At 47.9% G+C, this 18,323-nt stretch overlaps 1 long non-coding RNA gene across 2 annotated transcripts; it reads right to left on the reverse strand.

Moving 5' to 3' along the window:
* Nucleotides 1-12,336: 12,336 nt before the first annotated feature.
* On the reverse strand, nt 12,337-17,977 carry LOC102547357 (uncharacterized). Of its 2 annotated transcripts, none has more exons than XR_015645630.1 (4): nt 17,657-17,977; nt 13,536-13,983; nt 13,217-13,406; nt 12,337-12,634 (listed from the first exon to the last, which is right to left on the reverse strand). It is a non-coding gene; the product is annotated as an uncharacterized LOC102547357 (long non-coding RNA). The 2 variants fall into 2 exon arrangements; XR_015645631.1 differs by having other exon boundaries at nt 13,217-13,367; nt 17,657-17,947.
* Nucleotides 17,978-18,323: the final 346 nt, after the last annotated feature.

An 18,323-nucleotide genomic window follows, 5' to 3' on the forward strand; every position in this document is an offset into this window, starting at 1 on the left:
CATGACGTCTATACAGTGCCACACATGACGTCTATACCATGTTGTCCCATGTTTATGAAGCTATGGGGGGGGAGGGGCGGGGGGGGGAGAAAGTACCCAGTTAACGTTTGTCTCTCATGGGGTCATAGGATTGACTCGAACTAACAGGTCCTGCTACAAACCATCCTTTATTCTCAATTTCGAAATCCCAGGAGGCTCTGAGAGCCACAGGCTAGATAAGAAGGCACAGGCACACGTTATCACAGCATGCTTGGCCGCAAAGCTTGACCTCAAGTGAACTCAGTTGGCAAGAAAATGGACCTGAGGGCTGGAGAGATGGCTCAGCGGTTAAGAGCACCCGACTGCTCTTCCAGAGGTCCTGAGTTCAATTCCCAGCAACCACATGGTGGCTCACAACCATCTGTAAAGAGATCTGATGCCCTCTTCTGGTGTATCTGAAGACAGCTACAGTGTACTTATATATAATAAATAAATAAATCTTTAAAAAAAAAAAAAAAAAGAAAAGAAAATGGACCTGAACTGAGGGGAGGTTATTTACAGGTACTGGTGACATCTCTCCGCACGTGAAGATGCATGGACCTTGCTCAGAAAGGTCTCTGTGTTTGCCCAGCGCTGTCCCAGAACCAACCTGGCCTTTCACACACTCACCTGCCGCCCTCTAAAGGGTGAACAATTCTGAAATCTGAAACCCTCCCTGGCCCCAGGAATTCCAGGAGAAGGATTATGGATCTGGAGAAATTTACGAAATTTCTCCTTCAAAAAAATGGATGAGCCTGCCAGTCACGATCATCCAGGCCTGTGACTCTCAGCACTTGGGAGGCAGAGGCAGGAGCATAAGAAACTCAAAGCCAGTCAGGACTATACTATAAATTTGAGGCCAGCCTGGACTACAGGAGTCCCTGGGTCATCATCCCAAAGAAACAGGGCAGAAGCAGTGTGGGGGTGTGCAACTTTATTTCCTGTACTCAGGAGACAGAAAAAGGTGGGGAGCTCTGCTAGTTCCAGGATAGAATGGACTCTTATCCTGGTTCAACCAGCCAGGGGTTACAAAGTGAGACCTTGTCGCATCCCCCTTCCTGCCCCCCACCCAGGTGACTTGTGGGGAATGAAATCCAGGTATTGTGACACATGCTTGCCATTCTAATACTTAGCAAGCTGCAGCAGGGAAATCTCAGGTTCAAGGCTGGCCATAGTTACATGGCAAGTTTGAGGCCAACCGGGTTTCTTGAAAGAATGAGGGAGTAGAAGAAGGAAGGAAAAAAGAGAAGCAGAAAAAGAGGGGGAAAAAAGAGAAGGAAAGGAAAATCAGCTAGGTGTGATGGAGCTCCAGGAGGCTGAGGCAACAGACCTCTAAGTACTGGCACCCCCTACACAACAAAACCATCTCAAAAAAATCAGAGAGGGAGGCTGGAGAGGTGGCTCAGTGGCTAAGAGCACTGACTGCTCTTCCAGAGGTCCTGAGTTCAATTCCCAGCACCCACATGGCGGCTTACAACCATCTGTAATGAGATCTGATGTCCTCTTCTGGTGTGTCTGAAGACAGCTACAGGGTACTTATAAATAAATAAATCTTAAAAAAAAAATACTACTTTTAAGAAAAAAATCAGAGAGGCGGGGCTAGCTCGCAAGCATCTTTAACTCCCCGGGGTACTGAATACACGTGGTGTACACATGCACTTACAGGGCAAACACCCATATACATGTATAAAATAAAGCAAAGGTTAATTTTTGTTTTAAAAAAATAGGAGCCAGACATAAGTGTGCACACAGCACGCGCCCACTCTTATGAAGGTCCAGACTTCACAAAGCCAGCTGCTGGTGGAAGTCTAAGAGCCTCTGGTAGGGATGAATGCCCCAAGAAGAAGGGGAGGAAATTTACAGGCACCTGAGACTATCTGGCAAGCTGAAGGGCTGGAGGCTCCACACATGTATGTATATGTACATGTGTAGAAGAGTATCAAGCAGACACTATTAAAAAGTAGCTTTTTTTCTTTCGTATTTTTTAAATGTTTATTTATGTTTTTCATTTATTTATGTATTTGTTTATTTACTTATTTATATGTGAGTACACTGTCACTGTCTTCAGACACACCAGAAGAGGGCATTGGATCCCATTACAAATGGTTGTGAGCCACCATGTGACTGCTGGGATTTGAAATCAGGACCTCCGGAAGAGCAGTCAGTGTTCTTAACCGCTGAGCCATCTCTCCAGGTCCTTATTGATAGTTTTTAAAAGGAGAGTTTCTCGGGGTTGGGGATTTAGCTCAGTGGTAGAGTGCTTGCCTAGGAAGCGCAAGGCCCTGGGTTCGGTCCCCAGCTCCGAAAAAAAGAACCAAAAAAAAAAAAAAAAAAGAGAGTTTCTCTGTGTAGTCCTGGCTGTCTTGGAACTCATTCTGCAAACCATGCTGGCCACGAACTCCGAGACCTACCTGCCTCTGCCTCCCCAGGGCTGAAATCAAACACCTGCAACACCACTGTTCGGCAAGATTTTAGTTTTTTTCTTTTCATGCATTATACCTCAGAATAAAATAAAAATAATCGGGTTGGGGATTTAGCTCAGTGGTAGAGCGCTTGCCTAGCAAGCGGAAGGCCCTGGGTTCAGTCCCCAGCTCCGAAAAAAAAAATAAAATAAAAATAATCTTGATGTGAATATAATCTTTCAAATAAACCAGCAGCAGACCAATTGGCTCTAACCACTATCTTGTGATACATTCTACTTCCCAACAAAGCCTAAATTAAAATAATCCTTTCCAAGAGTGTTGGTACGTGTGCCTTTAGTCCCAGCATTTGGGAGTCAGAGGCAGGTGGATCCCTGTCAGTTTAAGACCAGCCTGGTTTACAGTGTGAGTTCCAGGACAGCCAGGGCCACACAGAGAAAAAACAAAAAACAAAAAACAAAGTCTTTGCAAACATTTTTGAAAGATATATTTTTTTTTCTTTTTTTTTTGGTGCTGGGGACCGAACCCAGGTCCTTGCGCTTGCTAGGCAAGCACTCTACCACTGAGCTAAATCCCCAACCCCGAAAGATATATTTTTGTGTACGTGTGTGTTTCAGTGTGTGCACACCATGTGTGTGCAGACACACTCAGAAGCCAGAAGGGGGCACTGCTATGCGCTGCCTAGTATGGGTGATGGGAACTAAACAGGGTCCTCAGAGAAGAGTGAAAAGCATCCTCAGCCATTCTCCAGCCCCCAACACATCTTAATACAAATCTAGTTTTTTTTTTTCTTTTAAAAACAAAATCCAGGAAATGAGTTTAAACACCAAATCAAGGGGCTGGGGATTTAGCTCAGTGGTAGAGCGCTTGCCTAGGAAGCCCAAGGCCCTGGGTTCGGTCCCCAGCTCCGAAAAAAAAAAGAACCAAAAAAAAAAAAAACAAAAACAAAAAAAACCCCACCAAATCAAATGTAGCGAACATGTTTCAAAGTCTGTTTCGCCCTCACAGAGAACGGGACACCTGAGGCAGATCTTTGAAGTTTGTTATTTATTTTTTGAGACAGGGTCTCTCACATTCCAGGCAGGCCTCCCTGGTTATGCTGCCAAGACGAACTAGCCTTGGACTCCGGACACTCCTTGCTCAGCCATATCGCGATTACAGTTTTGTGTGTCTCCACACCTAGCTCTAACCTTTGTTTCCAAGATATTGTAGAAAGAACTCTGGGGTCAGGCCTGCTTCAGTGAACCTTCGAGGAACGAGCATGAACACACACATACACACCCGGCCCAACCCACCCACACACACACACACAGTACCTTGAATACCTGTGGATCCTTCCCACCTGCAGAGCCTGGCTCACAACATACCAGTCTATGGCGTACACACGGATCTGGGCCTGGCACCCACCCACGACGCTGCCAGTCAGCACTTGTACCCAGACAATAATATCCTGTAATTGCAGCTCGGATTTGGAATTTGTATCTGAGAACAGAAGGGCACAAGAGAGTCCCTGATTAAACAGGTCAGATAACGACATATCGAGAAGAGGACGGAGTCTCCTCCCAGGGCCTTCTCGTTCGTTCGTTCGTTCATTACTCAACTGTTCACTGCAGGCAGCTCTGTCCTCTGACATTCACGCCCCCACCCCCTCCTTCCCACCTCTGTCCTAGCTGGGCCCAGAGTTGGCACACTGAAGCTTCACTTTGCCAGCCAGCACCTCTCCTGACCCGGCTCTACCCACGCCCAGCCTCCCTCTGTGTCCATGCAGAGGACGCTGGCCTGCCAGGTGGCCTTGCTGTCTTCTGTTGCTCCAGCCCCTATAAAGAATGCTCAGAAGGGGTTGGGGATTTAGCTCAGTGGTAGAGCGTTTGCCTAGCAAGCGCAAGGCCCTGGGTTCGGTCCCCAGCTCCGAAAAAAACAAAAAAAGAAAGAAAGAAAGAAAGAAAAAAAGAAAAAAAAACAAAACAAAGGAACGAAAAACCCAACCAAACAAAACCAATTAAACTTGCTTTAGTAATTTTTGTTTTGTTTTGTTTTGCTTCTCGAGACAGGCTTTCTCTGTGTAGCTCTGGCTATCCTGGAACTCACTCTGGCCTTGAACTCAAGAGATCCTCCAGCCCCTGCCTTCTGAGAGCTGGGATTAAAGGCCTGTGCCTTCACACCTGGCATATATAGGTTAAAATGGAGACACCTGTGACCTGTGGCTCCTACAGCGGGAGGGAGGGAGAGTCCTCTGGGCAGCTTGAGGGCCAGCATCTCTGGAAGGCCTCCAAGCTGCTGAAGGTACAGATCTATCCAAGCCAGCTCGAGAAGGCCTTCATCTCCAAAGTGCCTGGGACACTGGCTGGCCCACACAGTGTGTCGCACTGTTGTAAATGAAACCTTTGATGTAGGGGGTCACCTGGAAGCCTACCCTAGCCTACCTCAAGGGAAGTCCACTGTTGGAAAGTCCCATCATGTGTCTTTTCTAGAACATGCCGAGGAAACCCAGGAGAACCGTAGCAGGAATCCTTGGAGCTGATAATATCCCCACCCCCAAAAAACCCTAGTCCTCAGGCATGGTGGTTCTGCTTCTCTCTCACCTCAGCATACAAATTCGTACTCCCACCCCCCTAACACTATAGACTCCAAACCCACATCCCCATACTCCCACGCCCAAGCCCCAAGTCCGTAGACCTCCACCTCACCTGTACCCACACCTCACAACCCACACCTTGGCCTAATTAATTCCAGGGGCTTTCTACTTTCTTCTTCCTCTATTTTGGTGGGAACTCTTTCTAACGGTGACTTTCTGGGATCAATCCCTAGCAACCAAACCACATCGGAAGGCTCACAACTACCAGCGACTGTAGTCCCTGCAAGGCCGTGCAGCAGACAGAGCCACGCAGCCACATACACATACGCACATAGTAAGAATAGGGCTGGAGAGATGGCTCAGCGGTTAAGAGCACTGACTGCTCTTCCAGAGGTCCTGAGTTCAAATCCCAGAAACTACATGGTGGCTCACAATCATCTGTAAGGGATCCGATGTCCTCTTCTGCTGTGTCTGAAGACAGCGACAGAGTACTGGTATGCATTAAATAAATAAACTTTAAAAATAAAGAAACATTTAAAACTTACACAAATAAGTTATGATCTCTCTCTGCAGTTCTGGCTGTCCACTTTGAGCTCACTTTGTAGACCAGACTGCCCTGGAACTCACTTTGTAGAACAGGCTCCCCTGGAACTCACAGAGATCCACCTGCCTTTGATGGAATTAAGGACACGAACCATCATGCCTGACCTCAATTTTTTTTTTTTAACATTTATTTATTGTGTATGTATACGGGTCGTCATGACAGACACGGCGTCAGTGGGTTTGTGGAGGTCAGAAAATAGTACGCTGTGTCACCTGTCCCCTTTCTCTGAGGACAGACTCACTAGACACAGCTGACCAAAGCCCCAGGCACAGGGATTTAATAGGCTAACTCCCCGTGTGACCCCACCCCAGGAAGCTGCTCTGTTTAACCGGGACAAAGGCTTGAGCCCAGTGACTCAATGAGACTCTGAAATCCCAGTTTCTCAACCTGGACCAAGAGGCTTGGCAATCAGGCCCAGCCTGCTCAGTGGCACCTGTGAGCAAGCTAAGCCTGCTTTCTACCCAGCACCAATCCACCCAGCACCAATCCATCCAGCACCAATCCACCCAGCACCAATCCACCCAGAGTGAGCCCTGCCTCCCCACTGCTGAGCTAGCTGCTTCCCAGCCTTTTAAATCCAGGGTAAAAAGCAGGCACTGACATCCCAATTCTAGGAAAGTGGGGGATGAAGATCAGGAGTTCAAGGATGCCTGGGACCCAAAGGAGGGAAGGAAAGGATGTCCTCTGACCTCCACACGAATGCCTCTTCACACACACACACACACACACACACACACACAGAGGAACAGATGCTCTCACACACAAATGCTCACACACCAAGAAATCAGTAAGTAAATATGGCAGGGTAAGGTAGCACAGCCCTTTAACCTTAGAGCTTAATAGACAGAGGCAGGCAGATCTCTTCGAATTCAAAGTCAGCCTGGTCCAAATAGCTAATGCCAGGCCAGGCCCAGGGCTACACAGTGGGACCCTGTCTCAAAAACCAAAACAGGGGTTGGGGATTTAGCTCAGTGGTAGAGCGCTTGCTTAGCAAGCGCAAGGCCCTGGGTTCAGTCCCCAGTTCCGAAAAAAAGAAAAGAAAAAAAACAAAACAAAACAAAACAAATCTGCTATGGTGATGGTGGCACACGCCTTTAGTCCCAGAGGCAGGTGGATCTCTGAGTTTGAGGCCAGCCTGGTCTACAGAGTGAGTTCCAGGACAGCCACGGCTATGCAGAGAAACCAACAAACAAAAACAGAGAAAGAGAAGTGTAATAGTGTGCTATGAATCTACCCTCTGTCCAGATTTGGTGTCTCTTATCTGGAATTCCAGCACTCAGTATCAGAGGCAGGAGGATTGTTGAGAGTCCAAGGCCATCCTGGGCTACACACCAAAATCCAATTTTTAATTTTTTTTAACTTAACTTAGTGAGGTGGGGCACATGTGCTATCCTGTACCTATGGGAGCGGGGGTCAGAGGACAACTTTCAGGGGTCAGTTCTCTCTTTCTATCATGTGGGTCCCAGGGACCAAACTCAGGTGATTTGCTTAATGTGAAGCATCTTAGCCAGCTGTGCTATTTTCTGTGTGGGCCCCATGTAGTAAGTTCTAGACTAGCCTGGACTAGCATGAAACTCTGCTCAAAAAAAAAAAAAAAAAAAAAAAAGGTAAGGTTTCTCTGGGTAGCCCTGACTCTCCTAAAACTGACTCTGTAGACCAGGTTAGCCTCAGACTCAGAGATCTGCCTGCCTTTGCTTCCCAAGTGCTGGGACTTAAATGCGTGCACCACCACTGCCAGGCTGGTAAAGGTTCTTAATTACTTCATTTGGGAGGTAGAGGCAACCAGTTCTCTGTGAGTTCAAAGCTAGCCTGTTCTATATACCTAGCCAAGTCTGTGTCAAAGACATAAAAATAAGAGAATAGGGGTGTGGAACTCCTGGTGTGTGATAGCATGCTGTTGATGTGCAGGGTCTGGACTCAGAGCCTTGTACATGCTAGGCAAACACACTACCAATTGAGCTACATCCTCATGGCTCACTTGAACTTTGGGAAAAGGTCTGACGGAGTTTACTTTTGTGTGTTCATTTGCATATCATTTGCATGTTATTTGCATACTCATTTGCATGCGTATTTGCATACTCGTAGTCTGGGCTACCAGACTGGAGATGGAGAGATGGCTCATATATATATATATACACACACACACACACACACACACACACACACACACACACACACATATATATATACACACACACATAAAATAAGAATAAATCTGGCCTGGAACTCTCTCTGAGATCAGGCTGGCCTCGAACTCAGAAATGAAAAAAAAAAAAAATCTTGATGAAAAAAAAAGAAAAAGAAAGAAAGAAAAGTGAGTGTCGCCTTTGAGAGACAAAGTGGCTGGAGGCTGCTCTGGGAAAGGGAGCAACTTGCACAGCTCTCTTCACCCCGAGGGACGTAACAATGTAAATAAATAAATACATTGCTCTTTCATCCATTCTGTTATAGAAAGGATCTTTCTACATACCCCAGGCCAGGCTGGAACTCCGGAGATCCTCCTGCCTCGGTTTCTTAAGGATTGCCTATATAAAATGGAACTGAGCGCAAACTAAGAGCACCGTTTAAATGCAGGAAAGGTGGCGCACTCCTTTAGTCCCAGCGCCCAGGAGGCAGAGGCAGGACAGTCTGTGAGCTTGAGGCCAGCCTGGTCTACATAGGCCCTGTCCAAAAAAAACCCAAAAAAAACCCACCAATAAAGGTCATATGAAGGGTACAAAGGTCATATGAAGGGTAGAATCTTTCCCATAGAGATCTTGCCCCGGTCTCTCTCACAGGCCCCTTTCTCCCCACACCCTTCAATGCAGACAGTAGTCTGGGCTCTAAATGAGACTGGAGCTCAGAGCATCTCAGGCGGAGCCTCAGGGATGAACATTAGCACATCTGGAGAGAAACTGCCCTGGCCCACTGTGAGGGGATCAAACGGATTGCAGCAAGACTCGCCCCACCCCCACCCCCATGGACTTGGAACCTCTAAGCCCTGCAGACAGGGTCGGGACCACTAGCTCTGACTACCACCCTTTCAGTCACGGAACCGAGATAGATCCTGGTCACAGATGAAGCAGAATGATACCGGAGAGGTCAGGGGACCGGTTGGGACCAGGCCGGGAAGCCGTGGTGTTATTTGAAATTTAGAAGCGGGCTTACGCTCCTCAGCCCCTGGACACTTCTCCTGTTTGAGATCCCCTACCAGGGCTCTGGGACACGCTGTCTCAGGCCTCCCCTGCAAACCAGAGCTGTACCAGACCTTAACGAAGCGAAGCCAGGCAGCGCTTGGCACAGCTTCTCTGCCTGTGGGAAAGCCGCGCTCAGCTCTCCGCGGCTCAGGTGTTGTCTGGACCACCTGCTTTGGCAACAGCTGATGTCCTCCAGCCCAGGTGCTCCACCGGCCCAGGTGGGACCTGACCTACAAACCTGGAAGTCAGGCTGCTGAACCCCAAACCTCCCCACCACACCCCTTGCCTCGAGGGACAAGGACACACACGTGGCTTTTCCTGGTGAGACAACTTTCTGTTTCAGGGGTGGGGAGGCTGGGGAGGCTGGGGGGGAGGGATTAAAAACAAAACTCTGTTCTTGGACACTGCCCAGAAAAAATGAAGGTAGTGTGAGCTACAGAGGAAAACAGGCAGGTCTTTCCATTCAGGGCGGACTAACCTCGGCTGGAGCTGACCTAGGGTCACAGTGACCACCCCCCACCCCACGGGTCCCCACCCAAGCTTGAAACTGCAAGCATGCGTGTGCATTCTTTCCCCATGAGAAACTTCAACTCTTTAAAACTACTCCCACCCACGGGAGTGGTGATATATTAAGCTGTTATCAGCCATCTAAACTTTAATGCGAATTAGCTTGATCAGTACACCCAGAAGTATCCTAGGGTAGCCAGATTATTTAAAAGGGGGGGGGGTCTGGGGATTTAGCTCAGTGGTAGAGCGCTTACCTAGGAAGCCCAAGGCCCTGGGTTCGGTCCCCAGCTCCGAAAAAAAGAACCAAAAAAATAATAATAAAATAAAAATAAAAATAAAAAAATAAAAAAGGGGGGAGGGGGAGAAGGGGGACTATGGACGGGAAACCGGGAAAGGAAATAACATTTGAAATATAAATTTAAAAATATCCAATAGGGGCTGGAGAGATGGCTCAGTGGTTAAGAGCACTGACTGCTCTTACAGAGGTCCTGAGTTCAATTCCCAGCAACCACATGGTGGCTCACAACCATCTGCAATGCGGTCCGATGCCCTCTTCTGGTGTATCTGAAGACAGCTACAGTATACTTATATATAATAAATAAATAAATCTTTAAAATAAAATAAATAAAAATAAAAATATCCAATAAAAACTTTTACTACAGAGAAAAAGAAAGAAAAGGAAGGAAGGAGAGAGAGAGCTCAAATAAGAGAGGAGAATGACAGATTTAAGGTCAGACAGACAAGTAGGGCTCACTAACTCAAGGGCGGGAAGAGATACCTGTGGCAGATTGTCAACAGGTGATAGGGAAGAGAAAACACGGTGGAGAGGGTGGCACGTGTAAACGTCCCCTTTGTCACTGGGAGCTCTAACGTGTTTTTCACCCCAGAGCAAACCCAGCAGCAACCACAGCCAACCCCACCCCACAGCATAAAATGTCTTTGAAGTCTCCTGTTTTTTTACCTTCAAGTTCATTCAAATGCTACACTCTACACCACAATACACTAGGAGCAGAGCTGGCTTGTTTTTACATCATCAAAACAACAGTGAGATTGATTCCGTGTGGGTTCCCTTCCCAAAGGTGTTTTTTTTAATCTCTAATTCCAACACTGTAGAGGCTAAGGTTGGACAGGAGTCCAGGATCCAGTTCAAGGTCATCTGGGACTACCTGGGACCCTGCCTCCGAGAGAGAGAGAGAGAGAGAGAGAGAGAGAGAGAGAGATCTAGGGAAATGAGTCTGGTTAAGACAACTGTTTAATAAGCCAGAGTCAGGGGGCTGGGGATTTAGCTCAGTGGTAGAGCTCTTACCTAGGAAGCGCAAGGCCCTGGGTTCGGTCCCCAGCTCTGAAAAAAAGAACCAAAAAAAAAAAAAAAAAAAAAAAAAAAGCCAGAGTCAGGTTAGCCAGAAACGGTATGAATGCCAGGGGTGTGGTAGCCTGTCAGATTCCCGACTGTGACTGGAAATTAAGAATTCTCAGAGCGGGCTGGCCAGCCAGATTAGCTACATCTGCAAGCTCTGGGTTCCAGGGGGAGACCCTACCTCTGTGAAGGAAGTGGGAGACTGATTGAAGATGATGCTGGGCCTCCACTTTTGGCTCCCTCACATATTTGCTTGGACGCGTACCTGCACACCTGAGCGGTCCCACACCACGCAGTAGATGCACACACACCACACGGACACATTAAGCAAAAGTAGTAAACTGAGAGAGGCTGTTTGCCGTTTTCAGATAGCCTCATGTCAAAGTTGCTCTCCCCCAACAGTCAGACTGTTATAGTGTCACCAGGACGTGCATGCCTTTAATCCTAGCACAGGGGAGGCCGAGGTAGGAGGATCTCTGTGAGTTCAAGGCCAGCCTGGTCCACATAACTAATTCTAGGAGAATCCAAGCTGCATAGTAAGACCCTGTCTAAAAGAAAAGGGAAGGGGATGGGGGGTGGCAGTCAACAGGATAGCTCAGTGGGTTGAAGGAGTGGCCCACTCTTTCTCCTTCCTCCATTTTTTTGTATGCTAATTCTTCTCAGACCATCTAATGGGATATGATCGCAGGTCTGATGTGAATTCAATAATTCAATTCCCAGGGACTAGAGAGATGGCTCAGTGGTTAGGAGCACTGACTGCTCTTCCAGAGGTCCTGAGTTCAAATCCCAGCAACCACATGGTGGCTCACAACCATCTGTCATGGGATCTGATGCCCTCTTCTGGTGTGTCATACATACAATAAATAAATCTTAAAAAAAATTTCAATTCCCAGGAGCCTCATGAAAAACTGAATTTAGTAAGTAGTCCTCTTAACCATCCCCAGCCTGTCCCCATACATCTAGACACTAGACAAATAAGATAGATTATAGATATCTAAATAGACAGACAGATAGATAGATAGATAGATAGATAGATAGATAGATAGATAGATAGATAGATAGATAGGGGTTGAAGGGATGGACCATCGATGAAGAACAATGGCTGTTCTGATGTTGCAGTGCCTGTGTCTTCTCCCCATTCATTGGCTGGAGTCAGACCTTCGGACTTATCCCATTGGATAGTCTGAAAAGAATTAGCATACAAAAAAAAATAGAGGAAGGAGAAAGAGTGGGTCACTACTCCAATTTACCAAATTCATGAAGCAGGAAGTCTTTGTGTAAACAAAGGTTTTACTGGCTGGGAGGATTAAAACACTAACAAAGTTTTTTTTTTCCGAGACAGGATTTTTCTGTGTAGCCCTGGCTGTCCTCGAACTCAAAGAGCTGCCAGCCTCTGCCTCCGAATGCTGGGACTAAAGTCGCGCGCACCAGAATACCCGGTTTAAAGCTTTTCTCTTGATCAAGAGGGTGCACGCTGAAGCTGGAACACAGATACAGGAAGTGCATTTGGTGTTTGGTGTATCTCGGGTGGTGACGTCATCGTTCCCCCATTGGTTACAGCCCGACTTCATAGTTTTATCTGATTGGCTAGTCTGAGAAAAAAATTGGTGCACGGAAAAACATAGAGGTACCGACAGGAGTAACCTCGCCAGGATATCAAACTCCTAGAATACAGCATGGGCCTTTGAAAGGCTTTATTGGATGAGGGGATTTAAACATTTGCATATAAGTTTTAGGATGTGGGCAAGATTAATAATTTTAATTCCATATCCCAAACAGGTTTTATAGTATTTGATAGAAAAAAATTCATATTTGATATTGCTTATACAGAGGACCAGTTCAATCTCCTCCACCTACAGGTGACGCACAACTGTCATTCCAGTCCCGCGGGATCTGACGCCCTCTTCTGGTCTCTGACGTCACTGCACACACGTGGTGCATATAAATACTCACGCAGGGGAGAACCGCCTATGCACGCTGCAGCAAAATAAAAAGCAAGAATAAGTCAGATTTAAGTTGTTAAAATGAAACGTGGGACCTGGTGGCACCGAGTTATAAATCCCAGCACTCCGGAGGGAGGGAAGAGGGAAAAAAAAAAGTGTGAGCTGTCTGGGGCCTGGGGCATCCTTCACCAGAGACATCAGCAGGCTGTCCACATGTGAAGGCTACACACGTCTTACTCAATCGTGTCTAGCCTGGAAATCTGGCCAACACCCCTGGAAAATGATGTCCAGACATACAGGTATCTTCCTTCTGTTGGCCCCAGGGCTGGCCTGAACATCAAATCTTTGAAGCTGTGTCAACCATTCACAAAGACCAGACACCCTGCCTGCCTCTCACCTGAGGCCTGCTGATCTCTTCATGATCCTTCTCAAAGAAGCTCAGATCATAACGGGAAAGATCACCACCCATGCTGTCTGCAGGCTTGATTTGCGCCTGGCCAGTTACCCACAGCAACCCAATCCTTTCACCTGCACAATGGCCTCTTGGGAAAATGAGGTCTCACGACCATCACCCTGTGTGATAGATGAGGGAGGGCATGAGTCCATTAACACTAACCTAACTCAAGGTCACATTGTTGAGCTGGCAAGTGACAAGAGACAGGGTTGGTACCAAGGTCTGAGCCGTGCGTCTGGGTCAAGCTGGCTGGTTTAGGGTTGGCGTGTTAGCTCTCATCGACTAAGCAATTTCTTCTATTAACCGGATCCAGCTGCAGGTTGCACGGCCGTGTTCAGACGATACTCCCTGCCTGCGGGGAAGCAGGGAGGGAGGGGCAAGCAGAGAGGAAATGAAAGAGATCCTAAGAGGGCCATGCCTTGCCCTCAGCGACATGCCCGTAACACTTCGAAGGTTTTCGAACCCCCTCCCATGATCTTACCAAATCTTTTCCACAACCCTGCCAAGGAGCATTCATGATCCTCAGGTCCGGGATGAGGAAACTGCAGGCTGCAAGTCACAAGGGGCTGCCCCCAAGATCAGCTGGCTGCTGGGGAAGAGTTGCAACTTGACTCCAGGTCCCATGACAGCCCTGGGCCAAAGGGAAATGACACACAGTCTTGACAGCCCCTGACGGTGGCTTCCAACCTGCGCCTAGGACTCCTTTTTCTCTCCTTGGAGATTGGCGTTGTCTTGCAAACGAAAGCCCTTATTTTAGGATTCGGTCTGCAGGGAACATTCTAGTGAGAAAAACCCAGGGCTTCAGCATGGTTGAAGCAGTAGGCCAGGTGTTTGCTCAGACGGTCTGAAGCCAGTATTTGGAGCACAGAGAGATCCAGTCACTTCGTGCATTCATTCGTCCCCGCAGGCAACTGCTGGCCGGGTCCATACTGCAGAGCCATTCAGAAAAGGAGACATCACCAAAGCCATCTGCCCAACCACGGCATGGGTGAAAAGGAACATTTAAGTTCAATGGGATGAAGGATGGAGAGGAACAGAGAGACAAGGGCAGAGAACGGGTCTGGGGGAGGCCTAGTGGGTAGACATTTCTACTGGAGGGAGACGGAAAATGGGCTGGAGGTCCTTAGGGGTCTTTTGAACGGTTGGGCTGGTGTCCAGAAGAAATCTTGGAAGCCATAGCTCGTATCTGTAATCCTAACTCTAAGAAGACTAAGGTGGGACGTTCACGGAGATTTTTAGGCCAGCCTGGGCTACATGAGTAGTTTCAGGCCACAGAGGGGCTACAGGGTGAGGGCCTAGTCCAACAAACTTTTTGGGGGCGTGGCGTGGCGTGGCGGGGGCGTGCATAATCTTCATCAATGCTTTTGGGCAGAGTTTCATAACTCAGACTCTTCTTTCGTTTTTGAGACAGGGTTCCACTGTGTCGCCTAGATTGTCCTGGAACTCGCACCGTAGACCAGGCTGGCCTCAAACTCAGAAATCTGCCTGGCTCTGCCTCCCGAGTGCTGGGACTGAAAGTGCGCACCACCACCGAGCTACAGATTTTGTTGAGCCACCCAACGTGGCTACTGGGAATTGAACTCTGGTCCTCTGCAACAGCCGTATGCGCTCTTAAAACCAGAGCCCTCCATCTCTCCAGCCCTGTCTTTATTTTATTTATTTATTTATTTATTTATTTATTTATTATTTTTATTCATTTATTTATTAAAAAAAAACAAACAAACCCAGGTCTCATGTAGCTCAGGCTAGCCTCCCCCAACTTGTATGTCCCAGGCTAGCCTTGAACTCCTCATCTCCTGCCTCCGTCTCCCAAGTACTGGAATTACAGGTTAGCCCCACCACACCTGGCTAATTATTCAGCCGTTTGGGTTTCTGAAAAGTAGCGGAGAGCCAAGCCATACGGTATTTCCCAGCAGCCCCAGAGGGTATGGTCCAGCACACTGTAATCAAACCTTGATGTTTAGAAGTCTTTGGACTTTCTCATGAGGGAATAAACACGGCTGGTACCAGGTCCTTTGTGCTAAATATATTTTGTCTTCAGTCCTTCTAGGCATTTGGAGTCATAGATAAGAAGTCGTAGGCCTAAATAGATCGCAATGCTGGGAGGCTCGCTGCTCCGCCCTCCTCCCTCCTTTTTTCTCAGTGGAGAAAACAAAGTCCAGAGATACCAAGTGACCTGTCCTAGGCCACGGAGCTGCTCAAAGACAGGGTCCCTTCTGGTGATCCCAGATTTCCTATGTAGCAGAGGATGGCCTTGAACTCGGGATCCTCTTGCTTCTAAATCCCTACTGCTGATAACACAGAAATGTTCCAGCACACCCTGCCCTGTCCACTGGGTTCTTCTCCACCTAGGGAGAAAAGTCCATTCTGTACTACTTGGGTTTAGCCAACTGCGTTTTCGATGCTGGAATGACCCACCACGGTACAAACAGATGTCTACAAGGGCTGGAGTTCTCAGCGATTATTTTTTTTTTTCCTTTTTCTTTTTTTCAGAGCTGGGGACCGAACCCAGGGCCTTGAGTTTGCTAGGCAAGTGCTCTACCACTGAGCTAAATCCCCAACCCCTCAGCAGTTATTTTTTAAAATATGCTCAACACAGGTATGATGGTTCATGCACGCCTGGACTCCTAGCACTTGGGAAGCTGAAGCAGGAGGACCTCCATGAGTATGAGGCTAGCCTGGGATATCGAGTTAGCCTAGGATAACTGAGTCAAAACTCTCCCTGAACCAAACAACAAAGAGGCCCAGAGAGTAAATGATGGAGGCCAGAGGACCGGAAGTTCGGGACTGGGAAGTAGATAGTGATTTTGTAGCGAGCTTAGGCTCCCAAGACCCTGTCTCAAAATAAGTTTAAAAAAGAGTTTTTGGGGGTTGGGGATTTAGCTTAGTGGTAGAGCACTTGCCTAGCAAGCGCAAGGCCCTGGGTTCAGTCCCCAGCTCCGAAAAAAAGAAAAAAAAAAAAAAAAAAGAGTTTTTCCTTGAAACAGCGTTTGCCGCCCCAATCAAGCGTTCTCCTTGGGCTTGTGGCTAGCAGAGGTCCGGTGTCACTACCCACATATCCACGCGTCAAGACTAATACATTATAAAGGGACAGAGGAATGTGGCCTTACCTGGTTCTGGCCATAGCAATTCACGTGGTGCCAGGCATACACCACAGTCCAGCTTAGGGACAAAGGGCTCTCCTTGGGAAAGTATAACACTTCATTGTGGCGAAAGTCATTCATGTGAAAGTAAAGAACAGGATTTTTTTTATTTTGCCTGAGAAACACTTCTATGGTTAAGAGCCCTTATGGTCCCTACAGAGGACGGGAATTCAGGTCCCAGCAGCCACATCCGCATTCATAGCCACCTGCCAGCTCCCGCCCCAGGAAGTCTGACGCCCTCTGTGGGCGCTCGAACTCACACGCGCATACTGACACCCAGACACACACATAAGCACAAAGTTAAAAACAAAAACCTTTAAAGCATTTGCTTCTCATCCATAAACAAAAGCCAGTCTCCCCGGAAGGCCGTGAGAAGTCCAGCCTGCAGAGGTTACAAACTCTGAGATCCTCCACTCCGCCGGGCAATAGAAGATAAGAACATGACCTATGACAAATCGCCATAGAACAAGACTCTGACACATGCCAGCCGAGGGACAGTCAGTGCCACGGAGGCCAGAGCTGAGGGAGGGCAGAACAATAGATGAGTCACAGTACATGTGTCATGCTTGCTCAAGGTATAATGGGATTGTTGGGTAACAGAACAATGTCACAAGGCATGATGAGCCGAGGGCATGCCTTGGAGGGTGATGGCCAGCATCGGATTCTGAAGACAAGTCGGATGGGGGGTGTTAGAGCTTACTGCTGCTGGAGTACAGCTGAGTAAGGGTTTGCAGTGTTTAGAGCTGGCTTGCACGTCCCTGGATGACCTCACTCAAGCAACCCTGCACCTGACCCTCAGAGGTCATCTTTTTATTATTATTATTATTATTAATTATTAATTTATTTTTATTTTTATTTTTGAGACAGTGTCTTGTATGGTCCAGACTGGACTGGGCTCTCCCTATGTAGCGAAAGCTGTCCTTGAACTGCCAATCTTCCTGTCTCAGTGAGAAGGAAAAAGAACCGAGGCAGCTGAAGAAATGGTCCAGTTGGTAAAGCGCCCACTCTACAAGCGCGAGGCCCTGCGTTCAGATCCTCGGCACTGAGAAAAAAAAAGGAAGGAAAAGAAACACACATGTTCTGGGGCTGGAGAAATGCTTCAATAGTAGGGTCCCTTGTGTGGGATCCAAATCCAGTTCCATCACCTACAACTGCTTGTAACTGCGGCTCTGGGGAACCTGATGCCCTCTTCTCTGCCCTCTTCTCGCCTTTGAGGGCAACTGCATGCGTGTGCAGAGACACACGCAAACATTTAAAACTTTTTTTAAAATTTTTATTTATCTAATGTATATTACAGATGGTTGTGAGCCACCATGTGGTTGCTGGGATTTGAACTCAGAACCTCTGGAAGAGCAATCAGTACTCTTAACCACTGAGCCATCTCTCCAGATCCCAGCACTCGGGAGACAGACGCTGGCTTACCTCTGAGTTCAAGGCTAGACTGGTCTACATGACTTACCTGTAACCTGCCTTAGCTCTCTTGCCCCAGCTGGGATGCAACTGGATTGACAGCCCAGGGACTTGACAGCCTTCGTGCTGTTTTGGAGGCCCACGCTCCCAAAGTTCTTTCCTCGGGGTACCTTTCTGTTCCGTTGCCCTTTTCCTTTTTTTTTTTTTTTGGTTCTTTTTTTCCGGAGCTGGGGACCGAACCCAGGGCCTTGCGCTTCCTAGGTAAGCGCTCTACCACTGAGCTAAATCCCCAAACCCCCCCCCCCCCCGTTGCCCTTTTCCAGATCAAAAACTTCAGTGCGTGCCTCTACGGGTGGACCCTAGGTCTCATGCCTATGGTTTAGCTGCAAGGGTTTCTGGGAAAGTAAATAATCTGTCCTTTACTTTGGGGAAGTGGGATTTACGACGTCAGAAAACCCCACACACAAGAAAGTTGATCAAAGGGTTCTGGTTGCTCATAAGAGGCAACAAATGTCACCTAAACTGTGGCTTGGCTTATTCCTCCTCGAACACGGAATGGCCTAATTATCGCAACAGAGTCTCATATAGGCCAGGCTGACCTCAAACCCACTTTGTAGCTAAGGATGACCTTGAACTCTTCATCCTCCTACGTCCTGCTGGAATCAGAGCCCTGAGCCGCCACACCTGCCCTTCCTTCCGTGGCGCTGTGGGAAGGA

The sequence above is a fragment of the Rattus norvegicus genome, chromosome 20 (genome assembly GCF_021556685.1).
Source record: "Rattus norvegicus strain SHRSP/BbbUtx chromosome 20, alternate assembly SHRSP_T2T, whole genome shotgun sequence".
In the NCBI taxonomy this organism is placed as follows: Eukaryota; Metazoa; Chordata; class Mammalia; order Rodentia; family Muridae; genus Rattus; species Rattus norvegicus.